Source organism: Tachyglossus aculeatus, chromosome 9, assembly GCF_015852505.1.
Source record: "Tachyglossus aculeatus isolate mTacAcu1 chromosome 9, mTacAcu1.pri, whole genome shotgun sequence".
Classification (NCBI taxonomy): Eukaryota; Metazoa; Chordata; class Mammalia; order Monotremata; family Tachyglossidae; genus Tachyglossus; species Tachyglossus aculeatus.
In genome coordinates this window covers 22364050-22386961 of record NC_052074.1, presented here as the reverse complement: position 1 = coordinate 22386961, position 22912 = coordinate 22364050, and the positions used below count along the sequence as shown (strand labels likewise).

The window sequence follows — 22912 nt, the reverse complement described above, 5'->3', positions numbered from 1 at the left end:
ATTAAACGGATGCCCTGAATTCACCTACAATCCTCGCAGTTTCCGGCAAGTGAAGCCACGTTGTTTTCATCGTTACGACAACGACAAGCGCTTAGTACAGTGCTCTGCACACAGTAAGCGCTCAATAAATACGATTGATTGATTGATTTCACCATTACCTCATTCAGTTCTGCTGCCCACTGTGGATGTCTAGACCCATTACCACTTTACGATATTGGAAATATCCAGCATATTCGCCTCAGTCACCACAGGAAACTGGGTCTCTTCTCAGGTGTCTCCACTCCCACCCAGGGCCCAACTCTGCCACAGCGCAGTGGAGAAATAATAATAATATTAATAATAATAATGGTATTTGTTAAGTGCTTACTATGTGCCAGGCACTGTATTAAGCGCTGGGGTGGATGCACACGAATCAAGTCAGACACCGTCCCTGTCCCACATGGGGCTCACAGTCTTAATAAGAGAAGCAGCGTGGTTTAGTGGAAAAAGCACGGGCTTGGGAGTCAGACACTGTGGGTTCTAATCCTGGCTCCGCCACTTATATCAACTGTGTGACTTTGGGCAAGTCACTTCACTTCTCTGTGCCTCAGTGACCTCATCTGTAAAATGGAGATTAAGACTGTGAGCCCCACGTGGGACAACCTGATTACCTTAAAACTACCCCAACCCATAGCAGTGCTTGGTACATAGTAAGCGCTTAACAAATACCATCGTCATCAGTATTAGTAGAAGTCCCCATTTTACAGATGAGGTCACTGAGGCCCAGAGAAGTGAAGTGACTTCATCATCATCAATCGTATTTATTGAGCGCTTACTATGTGCAGAGCACTGTACTAAGCGCTTGGGAAGTACAAATTGGCAACATATAGAGACAGTCCCTACCCAACAGTGGGCTCACAGTCTAAAAGGGGGAGACAGAGAACAAAACCAAACATACTAACAAAATAAAATAAATAGAATAGATATGTACAAGTAAAATAAATAAATAAATAAATAAATATGTACAAACATATATATATATATATATATATACAGTGACTTGCTCAAGGCCACACAGCAGACAAGTGGCAGAGGTGGGATTAGAACCCATGACTGTATGATCCCCAGACCTGTGTGTCCCTGGTGCTTTTGCACCATAGCTCAGTGGAAAGGGACCAGGCTTGGGAGTTAGAGGTCGTGGGTTCTAATCTCGGCTCCGCCACTTGTCGGCTGTGTGACTTTGGGTAAGTCACTTCACTGGGCCTCAGTTACCTCATCTGTCAAATGGGGATGAAGACTGTGAGCCCCACGTGGGACAACATGACTATCTCATATCCGTCCCAGCGCTTAGAACAGTGCTTGGCACATAGTAAGTGCTTAACAAACACCATCTTCTAGACTGTGAGCCCGTTGTTGGGTAGGGATAGTCTCTATCTGTAAAATGGGGATTAAGACTGTGGACCCCACGTGGGACAACCTCAATACCTTGAATCCACCCCAGCGCTTAGTATAGTGCTTGGCACATAGTAAGCGCTTAACAAATATCATTATTATTAGATGCCAAATTGTACTTTCTAAGCGCTTAGTCCAGTGCTGTGCACACAGTAAGTGCTCAATAAATACGACTGAATGAATGAATGAATCATCATCATCAGGATGACTGGGCGGTAACAAATGTTTAGGGAAGCTGCATGGCTCAGTGGAAAGAGCCCGGGCTTGGGAGCCAGAGATCATGGGTTCGAATCCCGACTCCAGCACTCATCAGCTACGTGACCTTGGGCAAGCCACTTCACTTCTCTGGGCCTCAGTTCCTTCATCTGTAAAATGGGGATGAAGACCTGTAGTATATATGTTTGCACATATTTATTACACTATTTATTTTACTTGTACATATTTATTCTATTTATTTTATCTTGTTAATATGTTTTGTTGTCTGTCTCCCCGCCTTCTAGACTGTGAGCCCACTGCTGGGTAGGGACCATCTCTATATGTTGCCGACTTGTACTTCCCAAGCGCTTAGTACAGTGTTCTGCTCACAGCAAGCGCTCAATAAATACGATTGAATGAATGAATGTTTGTACATATTTATTACACTATTTATTTGTTTTACTTGTACATATTTATTCTATTTATTTTATTTTGTTAATATGTTTTGTTGTCTGCCTCCCCCCCTTCAAGACTGTGAGCCCGCTGTTGGGTGGGGACCATCTCTATATGTTGCCAACTTGTGTACTTCCCAAGCTCTTAGTACAGTGCTCTACACACAATAAGCGCGCAATAAGTACGATTGAATGAATGTTTGTACATATTTATTACACTATTTATTTTACTTGTACATATTTATTCTATTTATTTTGTTAATATGTTTCGTTTTGTTGTCTGTCTCCCCACTTCTAGACTGTGAGCCCGCTGTTGGGTAGGAACTGTCTCTATATGTTGCCGACTTGGACTTCCCAAGCGCTTAGTACAGTGCTCTGCACAGAGTAGGTGCTCAATAAATATGACTGACTGAATGAATGAATCAATCATCATCATCAGGATGACTGGGTGGTAGCAAATGTTTAGGGAAGCTTAATGGCTCAGTGGAAAGAGTCCGGGCTTGGGAGCCAGAGGTCATGGGTTCGAATCCCTACTCCGCCACTCGTCAGCTGCGTGACCTTGGGTAAGCCACTTCACTTCTCTGGGCCTCAGTTCCTTCATCTGTAAAATGGGGATGAAGACCTGTATATATGTTTGTACATATTTATTACACTATTTTACTTGTACATATTCATTCTATGTATTTTATTTTGTTAATATGTTTTGTTTTGTTGTCTGTCTCCCCACTTCTAGACTGTGAGCCCGCTATTGGGTAGGGACCGTCTCTATATGTTGCCGACTTGTACTTCCCAAGCGCTTAGTACAGTGCTCTGCACACAGTAGGCACTCAATAAATATGATCACCTTGTATCCCCCCCACCAGCGCTTAGAACGAATGATCACCTGATCATTGAATGAAAGAATGAATGAACCTGATCACCTTCTAACCCCCTCAGCGCTTAGAATGAATGAATAAATGAATGAATGACAACCTGGTTACCTTCTATCCCCCCAGCGCTTAGAACGAATGAATGAATGACAACCTGATCACCTTCTATCCCCCCCAGCGCTTAGAACGAATGAATGAATGAATGACCACCTGATCACCTTCTATCCCCCCGTGCTTAGAATGAATGAATGAATGCCAACCTGATCACCTTCTATCCCCCCCAACGCTTAGAACGAATGAATGAATGACAACCTGATCACCTTCTATCCCCCCAGCGCTTAGAACGAATGAATGACAACCTGATCACCTTCTATCCCCCCAGCGCTTAGAACGAATGAATGAATGAATGACAACCTGATCACCTTGTATCCCCCCAGCGCTTAGAATAATGAATGAATGAATGAATGACAACCTGATCACCTTCTATCCCCCAGCGCTTAGAACGAATGAATGAATGAATGACAACCTGATCACCTTCTATCCCAGCGCTTAGAACGAATGAATGAATGAATGACAACCTGATCATCTTCTATCCCCTCCAGCGCTTAGAACGAATGAATGAATGAATGAATGACAACCCGATCACCTTCTATCTCCCCAGTGCTTAGAACGAATGAATGAATGAATGACAACCTGATCACCTTGTATCCCCCTGGGCTTAGAACGAATGAATGAATAAATGACAACCTGATCACCTTGTATCTCCCCTGCACTTAGAACGAATGAATGAATGCATGACAACCTGATCACCTTCTATCCCCCAGCGCTTAGAATGAATGAATGAATGACAACCTGATCACCTTCTATCTCCCCAGCGCTTAGAACGAATGAATGAATGAATGACAACCTGATCACCTTGTATCCCCCTGGGCTTAGAACGAATGAATGAATAAATGACAACCTGATCACCTTGTATCTCCCCTGCACTTAGAACGAATGAATGAATGAATGACAACCTGATCACCTTCTATCTCCCCAGCACTTAGAACGAATGAATGAATGAATGACAACCTGATCACCTTGTATCCCCCTGGGCTTAGAACGAATGAATGAATGAATGACAACCTGATCACCTTCTATCCCCCCAGTGCTTAGAACGAATGAATGAATGAATGAATGACAACCTGATCACCATCTATCCCTCCCAGCACTTAGAACAAATGAATGAATGAAAACCTGATCACCTATCCCCAGTGCTTAGAACGAATGAATGAATGAATGACAACCTGATCACCTTCTATTCCCCCAGCACTTAGAACGAATGAATGAATGAATGACAACCTGATCACCTTCTATCCCCCCAGTGCTTAGAATGAATGAATGAATGGCAACCTGATCACCTTCTATCCCCCCAGCGCTTAGAACGAATGAATGAATGAATGACAACCTGATCACCTTGTATCCCCCTGGGCTTAGAACGAATGAATGAATGAATGACAACCTGATCACCTTCTATCCCCCCAGTGCTTAGAACGAATGAATGAATGAATGAATGACAACCTGATCACCATCTATCCCTCCCAGCACTTAGAACAAATGAATGAATGAAAACCTGATCACCTATCCCCAGTGCTTAGAACGAATGAATGAATGAATGACAACCTGATCACCTTCTATTCCCCCAGCACTTAGAACGAATGAATGAATGAATGACAACCTGATCACCTTCTATCCCCCCAGTGCTTAGAATGAATGAATGAATGGCAACCTGATCACCTTCTATCCCCCCAGCGCTTAGAACGAATGAATGAATGAATGACAACCTGATCACCTTCTATCCCCCCAGTGCTTAGAACAAATGAATGAATGAATGACAACCTGATCACCTTCGATCCCCCCAGCGCTTAGAACGAATGAATAAATGAATGAATGACAACCTGATCACCTTCCATCCCTCCCAGCACCTAGAACGAATGAATGAATGAATGACAACCTGATCACCTTCTATCCCCCCTACTATGAATGAATGAAGACAACCTGATCACCTTCTAACCCCCAGCGCTTAGAACGAATGAATGAATGACAACCCGATCACCTTCTATCCCCCTACTATGAATGAATGACAACCTGATCACCTTCTATCCCCCCAGCGCTTAGAACGAATGAATGAATGAATGAATGACAACCTGATCACCTTCCATCCCTCCCAGCGCCTAGAACGAATGAATAAGTGAATGACAACCCGATCACCTTCTAGCCCCCCTACTATGAATGAATGAATGACAACCTGATCACCTTCTATCCCCCCAGCGCTTAGAACGAACGAATGAATGAATGAATGACAACCCGATCACCTTGCACCCCCCCCAGCGTTTAGAATGAATGAATGAATGAATGACAACCCGATCACCTTCCATCCCTCCCAGCACTTAGAACGAATGAATGAATGAATGACAACCTGATCACCTTCTATCCCCCCAGCGCTTAAAACGAATGAATGACAACCTGATCACCTTCTATCCCCCCCAGCGCTTAGAACGAATGAACGAATGAATGAATGAATGAATGACAACCTGATCACCTTGTATCCCCCCAGTGCTTAGAACGAATGAATGAATGAATGACAACCTGATCACCTTCTATCCCCCAGCGCTTAGAATGAATGAATGAATGACAACCTGATCACCTTCTATCCCAGCGCTTAGAACGAATGAATGAATGAATGACAACCTGATCACCTTCTATCCCCCCCAGCGCTTAGAACGAGTGAATAAATGAATGAATGACAATCTGATCACCTTCTATCCCTCCCAGCACCTAGAACGAATGAATGAATGAATGACAACCTGATCACCTTCTATCCCCCCTACTATGAATGAATGAATGACAACCTGATCACCTTCTAACCCCCAGCGCTTAGAATGAATGAACGAATGACAACCTGATCACCTTCTATCCCCCCTACTATGAATGAATGAATGACAACCTGATCACCTTGTATCCCCCCAGCGCTTAGAACGAACGAATGAATGAATGAATGACAACCTGATCACCTTGCACCCCCCCCAGCGTTTAGAATGAATGAATGAATGAATGACAACCCGATCACCTTCCATCCCTCCCAGCACTTAGAACGAATGAATGAATGAGTGACAACCTGATCACCTTCTATCCCCCCTACTATGAATGAATGAATGACAACCTGATCACCTTCTATCTCCACCAGCGCTTACCAGATACCCTCGTTATTATTATTATTACTATTATTATTATTATTATTATTATTATTACCTGCCTGTGTCATCCTGTGGCGTTCGGTCCCCCGATAGGGCCGGGCTTCGCTCTCCGGTCGTCGTCGTCGCCTCGTGGCGAGGAAAAGTCCCCTCACGGCGAGGCGTGAGGTAACGGCCGCGGCCGCGCCCCCGCTCGCCCCGCCCCTTCACCGGCGTCCGCGCCTGCGCGCTGCCCCCTGCCGCAGCCGCCCGGAGGGGCGGGGCCGCGCGGCTCGTGCACGCCCCCGCACGGGGCGCGCGCCGGCGGCGGGGGGGGGGGGACGCGCGCGCGCGCGTGCGTGTGCGCGTGCGCGCGCGCCGGGCCCGGGAGCGGCGCGAGCCCAACGGCCGCCAGCTCTTGGAGGCGTCTCCCAAGGCCCCGCCGGACGGCGCCAGGACGGGGTGGTCGTCGACGCCCCCCCCTCCCGCGGGAAGTGAGTAATAATAATAATAATCATAATGATAATAATAATAATCATCGTGGTATTGATTAGGCGCCTACTATGTGCCTCCCTTCAAAGCCCCCCTGAGAGCTCACCTCCTCCAGGAGGCCTCCCCCCCCTCCTTCCCCTCCCCCCAGCACCTGTGCAGATTTATTACTGTTTATTTTACTCGTCCGTATTCTGTTTATGTTGTTAATATGTTTGGTTCTGTCCTCCGTCTCCCCCTTTTAGACTGTGAGCCCGCTGTTGGGTAGGGACTGTCTCTAGATGTTGCTGATTTGTACTTCCCAAGCGCCTAGTACAGTGCTCCGCACACCGTAAGCGCTCAGTAAATACGATTGATTGAATGAATGAATGCGCCCAGCGCTGTTCAAGCGCTTAGTACAGCGCTCTGCACACCGTAAGCGCTCAGTAAATACGATTGAATGAATGAAGGAATGTGCCAAGCGCTGTTTAAGCGCTTAGTACAGTGCTCTGCACAGCGTAAGCGCTCAATAAATACGATTGATTGAATGGATGAATGTGCCCAGCGCTGTTTAAGCGCTTAGTATAGTTCTCTGCACAGCGTAAGCGCTCAATAAATACGATTGATTGAATGAACGAATGAATGTGCCCGTGCCCAGCGCTGTTTAAGCGCTTAGTACAGTGCTCTGCACACCGTAAGCGCTCAATAAATACGATTGATTGAATGAATGAACGTGCCCAGCGCTGTTCAAGCGCTTAGTACAGTGCTCTGCACACCGTAAGCGCTCAATAAATACGATTGATTGAATGAATGAATGTGCCCAGCGCTGTTTAAGCGCTTAGTATAGTGCTCTGCACAGCGTAAGCGCTCAATAAATACGATTGATTGAATGAATGAATGAATGTGCCCTTGCCCAGCGCTGTTTAAGCGCTTAGTACAGTGCTCTGCACACCGTAAGCGCTCAGTAAATACGATTGAATGAATGAATGAACGTGCCAAGCGCTGTTCAAGCGCTTAGTACAGTGCTCTGCACACCGTAAGCGCTCAGTAAATACGATTGAATGAATGAAGGAATGTGCCCAGCGCTGTTTAAGCGCTTAGTACAGTGCTCTGCACACCGTAAGCGCTCAGTAAATACGATTGATTGAATGAAGGAATGTGCCCAGCGCTGTTCAAGCGCTTAGTACAGTGCTCTGCACAGCGTAAGCGCTCAATAAATACGATTGAATGAATGTGCCAAGCGCTGTTCAAGCGCTTAGTACAGTGCTCTGCACACCGTAAGCGCTCAGTAAATACGATTGATTGAATGGATGAATGTGCCAAGCGCTGTTTAAGCGCTTAGTACAGCGCTCTGCACACCGTAAGCGCTCAGTAAATACGATTGAATGAATGAAGGAATGTGCCAAGCGCTGTTTAAGCGCTTAGTACAGTGCTCTGCACACCGTAAGCGCTCAATAAATATGATTGATTGAATGAATGAATGTGCCCAGCGCTGTTCAAGCGCTTAGTACAGTGCTCTGCACAGCGTAAGCGCTCAATAAATACGATTGAATGAATGTGCCAAGCGCTGTTCAAGCGCTTAGTACAGTGCTCTGCACACCGTAAGCGCTCAGTAAATACGATTGATTGAATGAAGGAATGTGCCAAGCGCTGTTCAAGCGCTTAGTACAGTGCTCTGCACACCGTAAGCGCTCAGTAAATACGATTGAATGAATGAAGGAATGTGCCCAGCGCTGTTTAAGCGCTTAGTACAGTGCTCTGCACACCGTAAGCGCTCAGTAAATACGATTGATTGAATGAAGGAATGTGCCCAGCGCTGTTCAAGCGCTTAGTACAGTGCTCTGCACAGCGTAAGCGCTCAATAAATACGATTGAATGAATGTGCCAAGCGCTGTTCAAGCGCTTAGTACAGTGCTCTGCACACCGTAAGCGCTCAATAAATACGATTGATTGAATGGATGAATGTGCCAAGCGCTGTTCAAGCGCTTAGTACAGTGCTCTGCACACCGTAAGCGCTCAGTAAATCCGATTGATTGAATGAATGAATGTGCCAAGCGCTGGACCGGGCGGGAATGCGGGAGAGGGGACCCGGCTGCGGCGGAGAGAGGTTACTAATAATTACTCTATTTATTTATTTTACTTGTACATATTCTATTTTATTTTGTTAATATGTTTTGTTCAGTTGTCCGCCTCCCCCTTCTAGACTGGGAGCCCGCTGTGGGGTAGGGACCGTCTCTAGATGTTGCCAACTTGGACTTCCCAAGCGCTTAGTACAGTGCTCTGCACACAGTAAGCGCTCAATAAATACGAATGAATGAATGAATGAATGTGCTAAGCGCTGGACCGGGCGGGACTGCGGGAGAGGGGACCCGGCTGCGTCGGAGAGAGGCTACTAATAATTACTCTATTTATTTTACTTGTACATATTCTATTTTTTTTATTTTGTTAATATGTTTTGTTCTGTTGTCTGCCTCCCCCTTCTAGACTGTGAGCCCGCTGTGGGGTAAGGACCGTCTCTAGACGTTGCCGACTTGTACTTCTCAAGCGCTTAGTACAGTGCTCTGCACACAGTAAGCGCTCAGTAAATATGATTGAATGAATGAATGTGCCAAGCGCTGTTCTAAGCGCTGGACCGGGCGGGACTGCGGGAGAGGGGACCCGGCTGCGGTGGAGAGAGACTACTAATAACGACGAGTACAGCGCTTAGTCTAGTGTTCTGCACACAGTAAGCGCTCAATCAATACGACTGAATGAATGAACGAGGAGGGTCTTGGCTAAGCGGGTGCCAAGCACTGTGCCAAGCGCTGAGGTTGAGCGGTTACCCGGGACCCCGGGGTCCTGGAAAAGGTGCCCGCAGCCCCAAGGAAGGGGAGTGTAGTCAGTAGCGAGGGGCACCCAGCCGGGCCCGGGAGCTCCCCCACCTTCGACCTGAGGGTGGGAATTATTTCTATTCTTTTTATTATTATTACTTCCATTATTATTTATTATTATGTCTGCTCCTAGAGAAGCAGCACGGCCCAGTGGAAGGAGCCCGGGCTTTGGAGTCAGAGGTCATGGGTTCAAATCCCCCTACCCATCCCCCCGCCTTACCTCCTTCCCCTCCCCACAGCACCTGTATATATGTATATATGTTTGTATTTATTACTCTATTTTACTCTGCACACGGTAAGCGCTCAATAAATACGATTGAATGAATGAATATTTCTTCTATTTCATTCATTCACTCATTCAATCGTATTTTTGAGCGCTTACTGTGTGCAGAGCAGTGTACTAAGCACTTGGGAAGTACAAGTTGGCAACATGTAGAGACGGTCCCTACCCAACAGTGGGCTCACAGTCTATTTTGTTAATATGTTTTGTTTTGTTGCCTGTCTCCCCCTTCTAGACTGTGAGCCCGCTGTTGGGTAGGGACCGTCTCTGTATGTTACCAACTTGTACTTCCCAAGCGCTTAGTACAGTGCTCTGCACACAGTAAGCGCTCAATAAATACGATTGAATGAATGAATGAGAGGGCCGGCTCCCGGCTCGGGAATGCCCACAGCTGCTGATGCTGGAAAAGGGGCAATCCAGGGGGGTCCAGCCAACCCCTGGAAGAGGCGGAGGGTACCTGGGGCAAACGGCGTCGCCCCCCCCTCTGCCCCCACATACTCTGTCTGCCGAGGGTGATGACTTGACTTGTCCTTCCCAAGCGCTTAGTCCAGTGCTCTGCACACAGTAAGCGCTCAATAAATACGGTTGAATGAATGAGTCCCTGAAGAGGATGAGAAGTCCCAAAGAGACAGGGGCTAGCGAGGGGGTTATTAAGTTTCAAGAGTGGGCCACAGATAAGCGACTACTACAGTGCTCTGCACACAGTAAGTGCTCAGTACAGGTGATTGAATGAATGAACGTCTGGGGTACAGAACTGCAAAGACAGTAAATGCAGGGGGAGGAAATGTAAAAGGCCCTGGCATTTCGGCTTGCCCAAGAAGTCACTTCTGGCTGCTTTCAGCTCTGAGGGGGATGGAACAAAAAGGAAATGGAGGATTATTAAGTTGGTTTTTTTTTTTTAAACCCCCCACCCCACCGCGATGGGGAATGGGACATTTGAGACCAGGTAAGTTCCAGAATGGGGAAGTGAATAATAATTATATTTGTTACATGCATACTATGTGCCAAGCACTGTTCTAAGCACTGGGGTAGATACAAGGTAATAAGGTTGTCCCACATGGGGCTCAAGGTCTTTGCTTCACTTCTCTGGGCCTCAATTGCCTCATGTGTAAAATGGGGATTGAGACTGTGAGCCCCGCGTGGGACAAGGGACTATGTCCAACCCGACTTGCCTGTGTCCACCCCAGTGCATAATGCAGTGTTTGGCACATAGTAAGTGCTTAACAAATAACATTATTAATAATAATAATCCCCATTTTACAGATGAGATACCTGAGGCACAGAGAAGTTAAGTGGCTTGCCCAAGGTCACCCAGCAGACAAGTGGTGGAGCTGGGATTAGAACCCACGTTCTCCGACTCCTAAACCCGTGCTCTTTCCACTAAGCCACGCTGCTTCTTTGCTCCCCAGCCTCCTAGTCTGGCACCAGGTTCAGAGAAGACAAAATGGACTGGATGCTTTGTGTTTTTGCCCTATTTCCTTCCCAGTTACTGGAGATTGGGTTACCAGATGGAGTGGATGAAGGGGTATTAAGTAAGGGGCAGAGCAATAAGGATTCAAGGTGGGCATGAAAGAAATATACTGTTGGCTGAGGGGCTGTGTTGTCTGCTCTCCAGCATCACTCAAACCCCAAAGCGGCTTTAGGATGGAGCCTGAGGAAAGGTGGGAAGATAAGGGAAATAGGTTTTACATTGTTGTTGCTACTGTTGCCTTTCTGCTGCCCCCCCCCCCACGCCTCCGTAGACTGTAAGCTCGTTGTGGGAGGGAATGTGTCTGCTTACTGGGATGTTGTACTCTCCCAAGCGCTAAGTACAGTGCCCTGCACACAGTACTCACTTGATAAATATGATTGACTCCCCTCTAGGTTGAGCAGTGTGATGGCAAGTCCTCCAGTTTCAGGAAGGTGGGGATAGTTTCCCTGGCTTCGGAAACTCCCTCCAGAGTCTGGTGGACCAAGTTTCCAGGCTTAAGTAAAATCCCAATCCCCTTGGAATTGAAGCTGAGATTGTGGCCATGGGAAGCACATGGGTGGCATATTATCCCTTGTCACCCTGTACTTTTGAAGGCAGTAGCTTTAGAGTGTCTAGAGTAGGGAATAGTAGTTCTCTTGCAACTCGTGTCTTCCGCTTTTGGGCTTGTGAAGGGGAAGGAGGAGTTGAGGGTCTTAGGGAGTCTAGTTGTAGATGCAGTACTTCTGTTCCCTAAGCTGTGTGTGCTCCTGCCCACCCCACCTCCCCCACTGTTGCCCTGCACCTTTGGTTTCTGGGCTGGTTTGGTCCCTCATTTGCCAATTTTTCTCATTAAGTAGGGAGGGGAGGCACCCCGGAAGCAGAGGGGCTGTGGCAATCATCCCAGTTAACCCCATCCCAAAACAACACTTCCAGGGACCTGCCAAAGGATAAAACTAGTGGACTGTTTTTATGAGGCCTGTAGGGTAGTTGTGTTGTGGCAGGAGGAGCAGAAAATGGCTCTGGCTCACCCTTTTACCACATGTGTCTCTCATCAAGGGCAGGTTGGCGTCTGGCCTTGGAGAGTGAGTAACTGTAGTGTCCGAGGGGAGCTGTTTGGTCATGTGGAATTCCCCTAATTGAGCCTTTTTCTTTCTAAAATTTGCCCCATTCTGGCTATCATAAGGTGGAAAAGGAGGCGGCCAGAACCCATGCCCAGAGACTGGTTGCATTTTGTTCTCTCAAAAAGCCTCCGGCTTAAGAGCCAGAGATTTGACTATCGATACAAATCCTGTAGCAGGTAGAATTCCAGCCGAGTATTGGAATTCTGGCTGTCCAGTCTGTTCCAGGCCACAGAGTCCCGAGTGTGGGACAGTTTTTGGAGTTGCATTGGGTTGCCTTGCCTGTTGGGTTGCTTTGTCTGCCAAATTCCAACTTGACCTTTCACGGGTTCCGAGAGGACTTTTAGAGTACATAAATCAAACCATTTGTGAAGAGGACAGGGCAAATCTAGGCAGTTCTGGCAGTACTTTTAAAACAGTTTGAAGTTTGGAACACTTGACTTTTATGCGTATTTACTGATGCAATGCTTTTTTTTTAAACTCTGCTCTCTACACCCCCCCTTCATCTCCCCATTCAAACTACACAAGGTGCTTATTCTGTCAGGAAGTTTCAATTTTAAAAGTCTGTGTGTTTTGGAGAATGTTACGTACCTGCCTGCATGCACAGGCACATGAACTGCTTGACTACAACTTGAGGCAAGTCATCGCTGGTATGAACAACTTAAAATCAAATCTTTTTACAGTGGAAGTTCATAAAGAGGAAGTACCAGTGGCAGAAGCTGTAGCATTTTTGTATATTGATACTACTAATGAGATTAAAAGAAAACTGACAAAGTACAAACTGAGTGCAACACATCTTTGCTCCCTTCTCTCCTCCCCTCCCTTCCTGAAACAGATAACCCACCTGAGGAGCTTTTAGTTAGATTTTGTTAGCTCTTGGAATGAGTTTAAGAAGGGAGGCTAGTGGTGGTGGGGGTTTACAATGGCCTTTGAAGCATACACCATCTGCAGTCAGCTGCTGCTACTCAGTCATCATCTGGGTTCACCTCTTTGAAGGTATTTCCTTATAATGACCTCAGCTGCCCTCCTCATTAAGTGCAAACGCCTATCCTCCAGCTTCAAACCCCTGCCCCCCTTCGATTATACCTTCCATCTCATTCCTGTTCAGTTTCTCATTTTGTGTCAGGATTGTCTCTGGTACCGGTCATTCTGAAACCCATTTTTACCTCTTTGCCCAAATGAACAGAATGACCAGCCTATCCTCTTATACCAGCTCACTCTTCATTCTTGACATTCAGAATTCAACAAGGAGTTTTCTGACTTCAGAAATCTTGCCTTGCTGAATTCAGGGAATGGAAGGGTCCACAGTTTGCATCCCTGCTGCCCTGAGGCCTTGTGTGTGGGTGGAAGGGTGTGAGTTCTGGGAAGAGGCTCATCTTCCTTTGGCAGAGGACCACAGGAGCCCAGCCCAGCTCTAGAAAATCCATAGTCCTAAGGACGGGATGATCCTGAGGAGATAGGGATGAGGTTTAGGTGGCTGGTTCAATCCCGGACCATTGGGACGTCCAGGCTCCCTGTGGACCGGAGGGTTCTATAGGCCAGGTTTGAGCTCTTCATGGGAGCCCTGAGCTGAACTGGTCCTACCTGGGAGTGTTAAGAATGTAAATTCCTCAGATTAAATATAAGATCCCTGTAGGCAGGGAATGTCTTATAATAATGATGGCGTTTATTAAGTGCTTACTATGTGCAAAACACCGTTCTAAGCACTGGGAAGGATACAAGGTGATCAGGTTGTCCCACGGGGGGCTCACAGTCTTAATCCCCATTTTCCAGATGAGGGAACTGAGGCCCAGAGAAGTTAAGTGACTTGCCCAAAGTCACACAGCTGACAATTGGCGGAGCTGGGATTTGAACCCATGACCTCCGACTCCAAAGCCCGGGCTCTTTCCACTGAGCCACGCTGCTTCTCTTGTGTAATTCTGTTGTATTTTTCCAAGTTCTTTGTACAGTGCATTATACCTACTAGATGCTCAATAAGCACAATTGCTACTACCAGAGGGGGGTAGAATCAATCAATTGTATTGAGCGCTTGCTATGTGCAAAGCACTTGGGAGAGTACAGTAGAATAGAGTTGGTAGACATGTTCCCTGCTCACAGTGAGCTTACAGTCTAGAGGGGAACTGGGCCTTCTTTGGAAGGAAATTCCCTTCTTGAGTCTTCCTACTATGCAATCGTTTTGAGTGCCTTTCCTGACTAGGATGACTCCTCAAACTTATTCTAATTCAAGTATATATGAGGTGAGTCTTCACAGTTCCTGTGTGTAAAATGTAGTTTGAATGTTCTTGTGATTGCAAGGCCCTGGAGGGCAGGGAACAGGTTTCTGCTTTTATGCACCCCTTCTCTACCACACTTTAGAAGAGTGCTTCAGAGACTCTCTGAATTTTTTTGTTCATTTTGTATTTACACCGGCACTTAGTACAATGATCAGCTTATAGAAAATTCTCATTACCCCTGCGAAAACAGCATGCACCCTAAAGGTACTCAATAATTGCTGACTTTATCTTGTCCCATCTACTTATTTTCAGATTTTCAGCCCCCTCCAAAGGGATAGGGACTGTATCCAATTTCCACTGGTATATTTTTTCCCAGTGCTTATTACAGTGCTCTGCACACAGTAAGCCCTTAATAAGTACTGCTCCTCCTCTTTCTACTTAATTTATGGCGATGTGGAGTAAGGCAGGGAAGTCAGACTTGAACTTACCCCTTCCTCTGTACCCTTTTAGCCATAACCGTAGAACAAACTCCTATAATAGTCTCCAGTCTCTCCTTACTCCAGTCTAACCAGTATATTGTATCCTAATTCATTTTGATGATATGCTTATTGGATCAGGCTTTTCCTTATATAAAACAAAAACTCTTGACCAGCAGCTTGAGAGTTAGCTGCCATTTGGACTCTTATTTCTGGCTGCCTTATTCTCCCAGCTAGAGCTCTCAGCCCCATCCCAAGTTCACAGCACTGCTCTCTACTCAACTCTCTCATCTCAACTCCCCTGCTTCTCATCCGTTGCTCCGCCTGAGCTCTCAACATGCCCAAAACTGAACTCCCCATCTCCTTTCCCAAACCTCTACTCCATCTAACTTCCTCTTTAGTTGACAATACCACCATCCTTCTTGTCTCTCAAGTCTGTAACCTTGGCGTTCCCCTGGACTCCTCCATCTCTTTTGACCCCCAAATTCAATCAGGCACCAAATCCTACCCAGTTCTCTTCTGTGATACTTCAAGAGTCTGCCCCTTCCTTTCCATCCAGTTGGCCATTTCACAGGGCCAGGGACTTTTTTTTTTATGTTGGTATTTGTTAAGCGCTTACTATGTGCCAAGCACTGTTCTAAGTGCTGGGGTAGATACAAGGTAATCAGGTTGTCCCACGTGAGGCTCACAGTCTTCATCCTCATTTTACAGATGAGGGAACTGAGGCCCAGAGAAGCTCAATAAATACGATTGATTAAGTGACTTGCCCAAGGTCACACAGCTGACAAGTGGCAGAGCCGGGATTTGAACCCACGACCTCTGACTCCAAAGCCCGGGCTCTTTCCACTGAGCCACGCTGCTTGACATCTCCTGCCTGTGGATTGGCTATTGCATCAGTCTCCTCACTGAGCTCTCTGCTATCAGTCTCTCCCCTTCCCAGACCGTACTTCACTCTGTTGAACAAATCATCGTGCTAAAATGTCATTCTGTACAAATATCTCCACTAAAACCTCCAGTGATTTTTTTTTTCCTCATTCTTCACATCAAACATAAAACTCCTGATCACCAGTTTTAAGGCACTCAGCTCTCTCCCTCCTGCTTTTTCACTCTTCTCTCCCACTACATGCTGGAGAAGCAGCGTGGTTCAGTGGAAAGAGCATGGGCTTTGGAGTCAGAGGTCATGGGTTCAGATTCCAGCTCCACCAATTGTCAGCTGTGTGACTTTGGGTCAGTCACTTAACTTCTCTGTGCCTCAGTTACCTCATCTGTAAAATGGGGATTAAAACTGTGAGCCCCCATTGGGACAACCTGATCACCTTGTAACCTCCCCAGCACTTAGAACAGCGCTTTGCACATAGTAAGTGCTTAATAAATGCCATCATCATCATCACACCCTAGCTTGCACACTCTGTTCCTCTCAAGCCAACACAGCCTCACATGCCTTGCTATCTTGCTACCTGTCTTTTGCCCACAGCCTCCCTCCTGCCTGAAAATCCTTTTCCCTTCACATCTGGAAGCCTCTACTCTCTTATCTTCAAAACCCTTCTCAAATCATCTCTCTAGGAGGCCTTCCCTGATTGACTAATATTCGCAGTTTATACCCATCAACTGCTACTTCAGTCCTTCTACATCACCTAAGTAAGCACTTGGGTACTGACACCTTCCCCTCACCCTCTCTTAGCACTCATGTACATATCTTTATACTTTTTACTTTCTCCTATCTGTAATTTAGATAAATCGGGTAGATAGGCTGGAAGGCTCCCTTCACTTTGCTTTGCCAATCTATGCCCCTTTCTTCCTTCCAAAGCCTTCCTTTTTTATGGTATTTGTTAGTACTACTTATGTGCCAGGCACTGAACTAAGTTCTGGGGTAGATACCAGCTATTCAGGTTGGATACAGTCGATGTCCCACATGGGGCTTAGAGTCTTATTTCCCATTTTGTAGGTGAGGCAACAGGTGGAGAGAAGTGAAGTGACTTGGCCAGGGTCACACAGCAGACACCTGGCAGAGCTGGGATTAGGACCCAGGTCTTTCTGCCTTTTAGGTCCGTGCTCTATCTACTAGACCACGTTGCTTCTTCCTTCAGAGATTATCCAGGCTGCCTTCACCCCACTGCCTTGGCCATGCTATCTACCCCACTTACCTCAACACCCTTGTTCTTATCAATCAATTTATGTATGCACTTCTGTTATCTTTATTATTCTACATTATCTTATTGTAAGCTTATGTTCTGTTTTTACTGGTCTTCTCCAATAGATTGTCAGCTGCTTAGGGGCATCAGTTGTGCTGCAGTTGCAACACTAGTTTTCTAGATTTCTCGACTAAATTAGCCACATTTCAATTCAAGGTATTTCCTACAACAAAAATCCAACTAAAAGAATTTCCAAGTCCTGTCTGGTGGACCAAGTATTCTGAGCAATATTTGAAACAGTATTTGAAACATTGAAGTTTTCAGTCCAAGAAAACCAAGTAGAAATACAGTGTTACGGCGTGTGGGCGCTTCCAAGCATTTCACTACATAATTTTGGCAAAAGTGAATATTTGCACTGGACACGGGCAAAACAGCTCCATGCTGCTCCTTGCTGGATTTTTGTTTCACTACACGCTGTAGGGCAGTACCATTGAGCCCTCCTCTTCCCCACTTCTGTAGGATCATGTTACTTGCGACTAAAATCAGAGCACTGTTGGTACTTAAAAGAAACTTACAAAAAAATAAAGGTAGCAATGCTTATTTTTGCTGCTATAGACCTTGAAGAGGAAAGTAAAGTCGATTCTAAAATGTATGTATTGGCTTCAAAATTGTAATTGAGGTTATTTGGCATCACTTTTATTCTTGATTTGTCCTCTGATAGTTTAATTGAAACATGTTAAATTTGTAGGAAATACTACACTGAGAGATTTTCCAAAATTTGAAAAGATAGGTAAATGCAGGCAGTCGTCTGATTTATGAGTCAGTCCATTCCTGAAAATTGGACCTACAGTTGAAACAGTCTTTTTTGTCATTGTCTCTCCCCCACCCCCCGACCGCCCCCATCTCACAAGAATACTGTTATTGGTTCCTGGACCAGGGTTGGAAACCCTATTTTTACCAAAATTACTCAGAATAGTATATTGAGTTACAGATAAGTAATATAGCTAAATATATTTATATTGTGATCATAATGAAATAAAAATTGCAAAATTAGTTCAGCACAAGAAATACAGTGCAGTACCGTATAGTGCTCATGTTCCCTACTTTCAAATTATGTAAAATGCATGGAGAAGCAGTGTGTCCTATAGAGAAACACTTTAGTCTAGTAGAGCCTGAGACTGGGAGTCAGAGGACCTGGGTTCTAATCCTGCTTCTGCCATTTGCCCGCTGTGTAACCTTGGGCAAGTCACTTATCTTTTCTCTGCCTCAGTTTCCTCATCTGCAAAAGGGTATTCAGTACCTGTTCTCCCTCCTACTTAGACTGTGAGTCCTGTGTGGGACAGGGATTGGGTCTGAACTGATTACCGTGTATCTACTCCAGTGCTTGGAACAGTGCTTGGAACTTAGTAAGCACTTAATAAATACCACAGTCATCGTCTTCATCATCATCGTGTTCGCATTCCATATTCAGTTTTTTCTACTATTGGCTTTTCTGGCTGGATTAAATCATGGTCAATGGATGTGTGAATTGTGTTGGGGCACTCTTCATTCTGTATCTTTCATCTGCTGAAACTACTAAGTACAAGCTGAGCCTGTTTAGACACTTTTTGCCCCATCTATTGTAAAGTGTGAATCCCAATAAGTGCTCTTGGATGTTGCCTTAATAGAGCCCTGGAAACAAGTGACAGATACACACTGACAGATTGACAGAGGAAAGAATCATTTCTCCATTTTGAAGCATCAAGTTTGTGTTTTAAATTCAGACTTAGGAGAAAAAGTAAGTGGTATTCTTCTCCAAAGAAGTCTGATTCAGATACATTTTGCATTGTATATTTGATTTAGTGCTCCTCAGGGCCTCAGAGTTTGCCAGGGCAGGAATATGCGCAGTTCTGTTAAATGCAGATGTTCCATTCTTGTGGAACCCAATGATAAGAAAAACTCATGCTGGTACTCCATGACAGGGACTACATTGTGTTTTCGGTAGGCAGATGTATTATTGGAAGAATACTCCCTTATTCTGCCACCATGCACTATCCTAAGCATGTAATGTAAACATACCATCTGTCAGAACTGAGTATCCTGAATGGACCAGGCCTGCCAGTTGGTTTACAAGGTAGGATTTAAGAATCCTAAGGGAAAGTGGGGTGGGTCTGTGGTTAGCACATCAAAGTAACTGGTTTGTCCAGATACAATTTCTGCTGAAATATTTATTCACTGTGAAGTTGAGCAAACCATGGAATCCCTGGGAATTACCTAGAGTTATGGAGATAACTTACTGTTAGTGTCCCTCTGAGGTACTGCCTTTGTCACTTCTGTCATGGTTTGTGTAAGAGTAGTGTGTTAAGGAGTCTTTGTTGCCCTAGAAGCTGTAATGCTTGTTCACCTGCATCACCAACTAGTACAAAATCACCGTAACTGGGACAAGAGTACCAGTTATAAGAAGTGGAGGTACAACGTATGGGAAGATTGAGTGGCACTGAAGTGAAAGCATGTAACTCCTCGTCCCCAGCGTGCCCGTCCCCGTCTCCCCCCTCCCTACACCTGCTGAAGTTCCACCTTCCCTTCAGACATCTCCAGGCCTTTTGGACTCTTTGTGCTCTTCCTTCTCAGACCCAAACATTTCCTCCTGTGGTTATTCTTAGCAGCAGCACCACCACCACAGGGCTTCTTTTCCTGCTGCCAACTGGAACATCCTGAGAGGAGACAGAACCAAATGAAATTCACCAGGTTCTCAGGTAGTAATAGTATTTGTTAGAAGTTTTTATGAGAAACAGCATGGTCTAGTGGTGAGAGAATGGGCCTTGGGAGTCAGAGGATATGGAGTCTAACCCAGCTCTGCCACTTGTCTGCCGTGTGACCTTGGGAAAGTCACAAATTCTCTGTGCCTCAATTTACTTATCTGTAGGAGGGGGATTAAATCCTCCCCCTAGACTGTGAGCCCCATGTGGGACAGGGATTTGCAACCTGAATATCTTTTATCTATCCCAGCACTTAGTACAGTGCTTGGCTATTTTAAGTGCTTAACAAATACCGTGATAATTTTAAATTCATTATTATTGGTAATAGTATGTGCTATGCACTTACTAAGTGCAGAGCACAGTATAAAGCTCTGGGAAAGAATACGCAGGTGGGATTTAGTCACAGATCCTTTCCCTTGAGGTGCTCATGATCTGTCATTATTGGGTTATCTAGAAACCTCAACCCCAATAGATTTCTCAGTGTGAGATTGTTTGAGAACTGGGGTAAGGGCCTGGCTAGTGTGGGTGTGTTATAAAACAGGTGCAGTTTTGATGTGCTTGATTTTCCCTTCTCCCCAGACTGCTGTTGGGGTTGAGGAAAGGGTCCCAGTTGCTACTTAGTAAAACAGATTGGCCTAGTGGATAGAGCACAGGCCTGGGAGTAAAAGGAACTGGCTCCTAATCCAAGCTCTTCCACTTTTATGCTGTGACCTTGGGCAAGTCACTTAACTTCTCTGTGCCTCAGTTACCTCACCTGTAAAATGGGGATTAAGATTTTGAGCCCCAAGTGGGACAGGGACTGAGTCCAACCTGATTAGCTTGTGTCTACCCTAGTGCTTCATACAGTGCCTGGCACATAATAAGCGCTTAACATGTTTCATTAAAAAAAGCAAAAAAAAAAAAAATAGAAAAAGCATTTCACCGGGAGCCTTAGTTTTTACCATCATCCACACCCTTGTGGGAGTGCAAAGTGAGAGTGAGAGCATGTGATGATTATGCCATCAGCACTTGCTTCTTTCCCTCTCCTAGACTGATTGCTGAAGGGCTGTGTGTGGTGAACCTTTGCCTGAAAGTGATGGTGATAGGAGAGTGAAGGGGGAACCCGCGAGGAGATGCGTTAGTGTCTGGGTTTGGAATTGGGTTGCATAATCACAAGTCCAGAATGTGCTAAGGTTTTTCCTGAACCTCAACCTTTTCTTCTCAACTTCTCCCTTTTCCAGTTGCTTATGCTTTGGTTCAGAAGATAATCTATTTTTAGGAAGAATAGCACTAGAGTAGAGTTGATAAATGTAATCTTGTAATTTCATGCTGCCTAGCTTTCTAAGTTCACTGGTTAAAGCTCCTTCATTCAAGAGAAAAACCCAGATAACAGTACTGGAAGAGTACATGGATAAAAGAACGACTGGGATACAGACTCCTCATGAAGGGGGTACTTCGTGACTCAGCTATAGTGACTTGGCTTATATTGTTTTGGGGCCAAATGTAATCTTTTTGGGGATGAGAGTTCAGACATAGGGCCTTCAATTTTACAGGGCTGAAATGTTACGTGCAGATAGAGAGGGCAGGGAGAAAGAGCAGGGGATGACAGAGGGAACTCTAAATTATTTAGCATTATAATTTGCCAATTAGCAATATTTAGCAAAATAATTTACAGGAAAGAGGAAGAGAATGAAAAAATGGAAATGTGGATGAGTAAGTGCTTAACTAGAGTAAGTTAATGTGATCAGAAGTGCTGTGGGTGCTCCTGAGTGCATAAAGTGCTAAGGTAATCATTGGGAGGATTTGACTTGATCAAAAGAAAGTTGAAAAATGTTTCCTGGAAGAGGTAAGAGTTCAGGAGGGTTGGAAAATAGGGAGAGAGCTCAGTGAAGGAGAGAGGATGTGAGCAAATGGTTAGAGGAAGGGGAGATGACACTGAGGGGGTGCTAGCTGGGGTCTGGATGCAAGGAGATCCAGAGAACACTTTTTTAGAATAAGGGAGACATGAGCCTGTTTGAAGCAGGTTTCATCAGAGATTGAATGGTGGAAAATGGCAGTTATGGAGGGAAGAAGGGGTCAGAGCAAATGGTTTTAGAGCATGAGCATGATTGAGGTCTGAGGAACATGGAGAGAGTGAGTGAATTTTGAAAGATGGCAGGAGATATCATCACAGTCTTCCTCCTTCAGGTAAGACCGTACGACTTCCATAATTCTTGCTATTATCCCTGGCTCCTCGTCTGCTTAGTCTTATCTGTGTTGGTAGAAATGATTTCAGAGGAACAGCCGTTGGTGATCAGTGCTGTTGCCATCACAGTTGCCATTGGGCTAGGTGGAAAGTAGTCAGAGTAGCATACTTATTCCTCTTGGTCAAATTTTTTGTGTCTGTCTCCTCAGTTTCGTGTCTGACAGTCTCCAGTCAGTCTCTCTGATTTCCACAAAGATTGCTGCTCCTTGCCTGGTACTACTCACTTCCTGAATGAAGCAAGCTTCTTTTTGGGCACTGGGCCAGATGCCCTCATGTGATTACTTCTCTAACTAATGGAGAACTAGGCTGTGACTTCTGAAGGACCCCTTGGGCAGTGGGGAGGAATCCTAAAGGTTGCTGAGAGGATCCAACTCTCAGAGAATCAGTTCAGAGCTCCCTTGAAGGAGCTCCCTGAGGAGGTTTAGAGCTTTTCCAGTGTTACGGCGGGTGTGCAATCCCTGAGTCCCTAAAGAAATGTAGTCCACATTGCCTTGGTAGTAGTGGGCTACTTATCAGGCTGATTCTGAGTCCTACAGTGAGCCCATGACACTTACAGTGTTCTAAAGACATAGCTTTCCTCAGAGGGGAAACAGTTCAATAGATAATTAGACTTTTTGTCATTCTTCCCTGCAAGAAACTAGAAACAAAATGGGGGGCAAGCCGACACCTAATGCTTTGATGTGTCATCTCTGAAGCAGTTTCATTTACGATGAACAGTATCCTTCAAAATATTCTGCTTCTTATGGCATTTCCCACATTTGTGAACTCGTTAATCCTTGAAGTC

The 22912-nt window shown here is 45.5% G+C and overlaps 1 protein-coding gene and 1 long non-coding RNA gene across 11 annotated transcripts in view; one reads left to right on the top strand and one right to left on the bottom strand.

The window, feature by feature from the left end:
* The window catches only part of LOC119932343, a 52181-nt gene extending 45845 nt beyond the window's left edge, over positions 1-6336 (bottom strand). Inside the window, exon 1 of the long non-coding RNA XR_005452303.1 lies at positions 6239-6336. This is a non-coding gene — a long non-coding RNA (uncharacterized LOC119932343). The remainder of the gene's footprint in view (positions 1-6238) is intronic.
* Positions 6337-6606: 270 nt separating this feature from the next.
* DTNB (dystrobrevin beta) overlaps positions 6607-22912 on the top strand; it is a 221081-nt gene continuing 204775 nt past the window's right edge. For all 10 annotated transcript variants that reach the window (XM_038751196.1, XM_038751192.1, XM_038751200.1 and 7 more), the window contains exon 1: positions 6607-6653. The gene's annotated coding sequence lies outside the window, so the exon portion shown is untranslated. The remainder of the gene's footprint in view (positions 6654-22912) is intronic.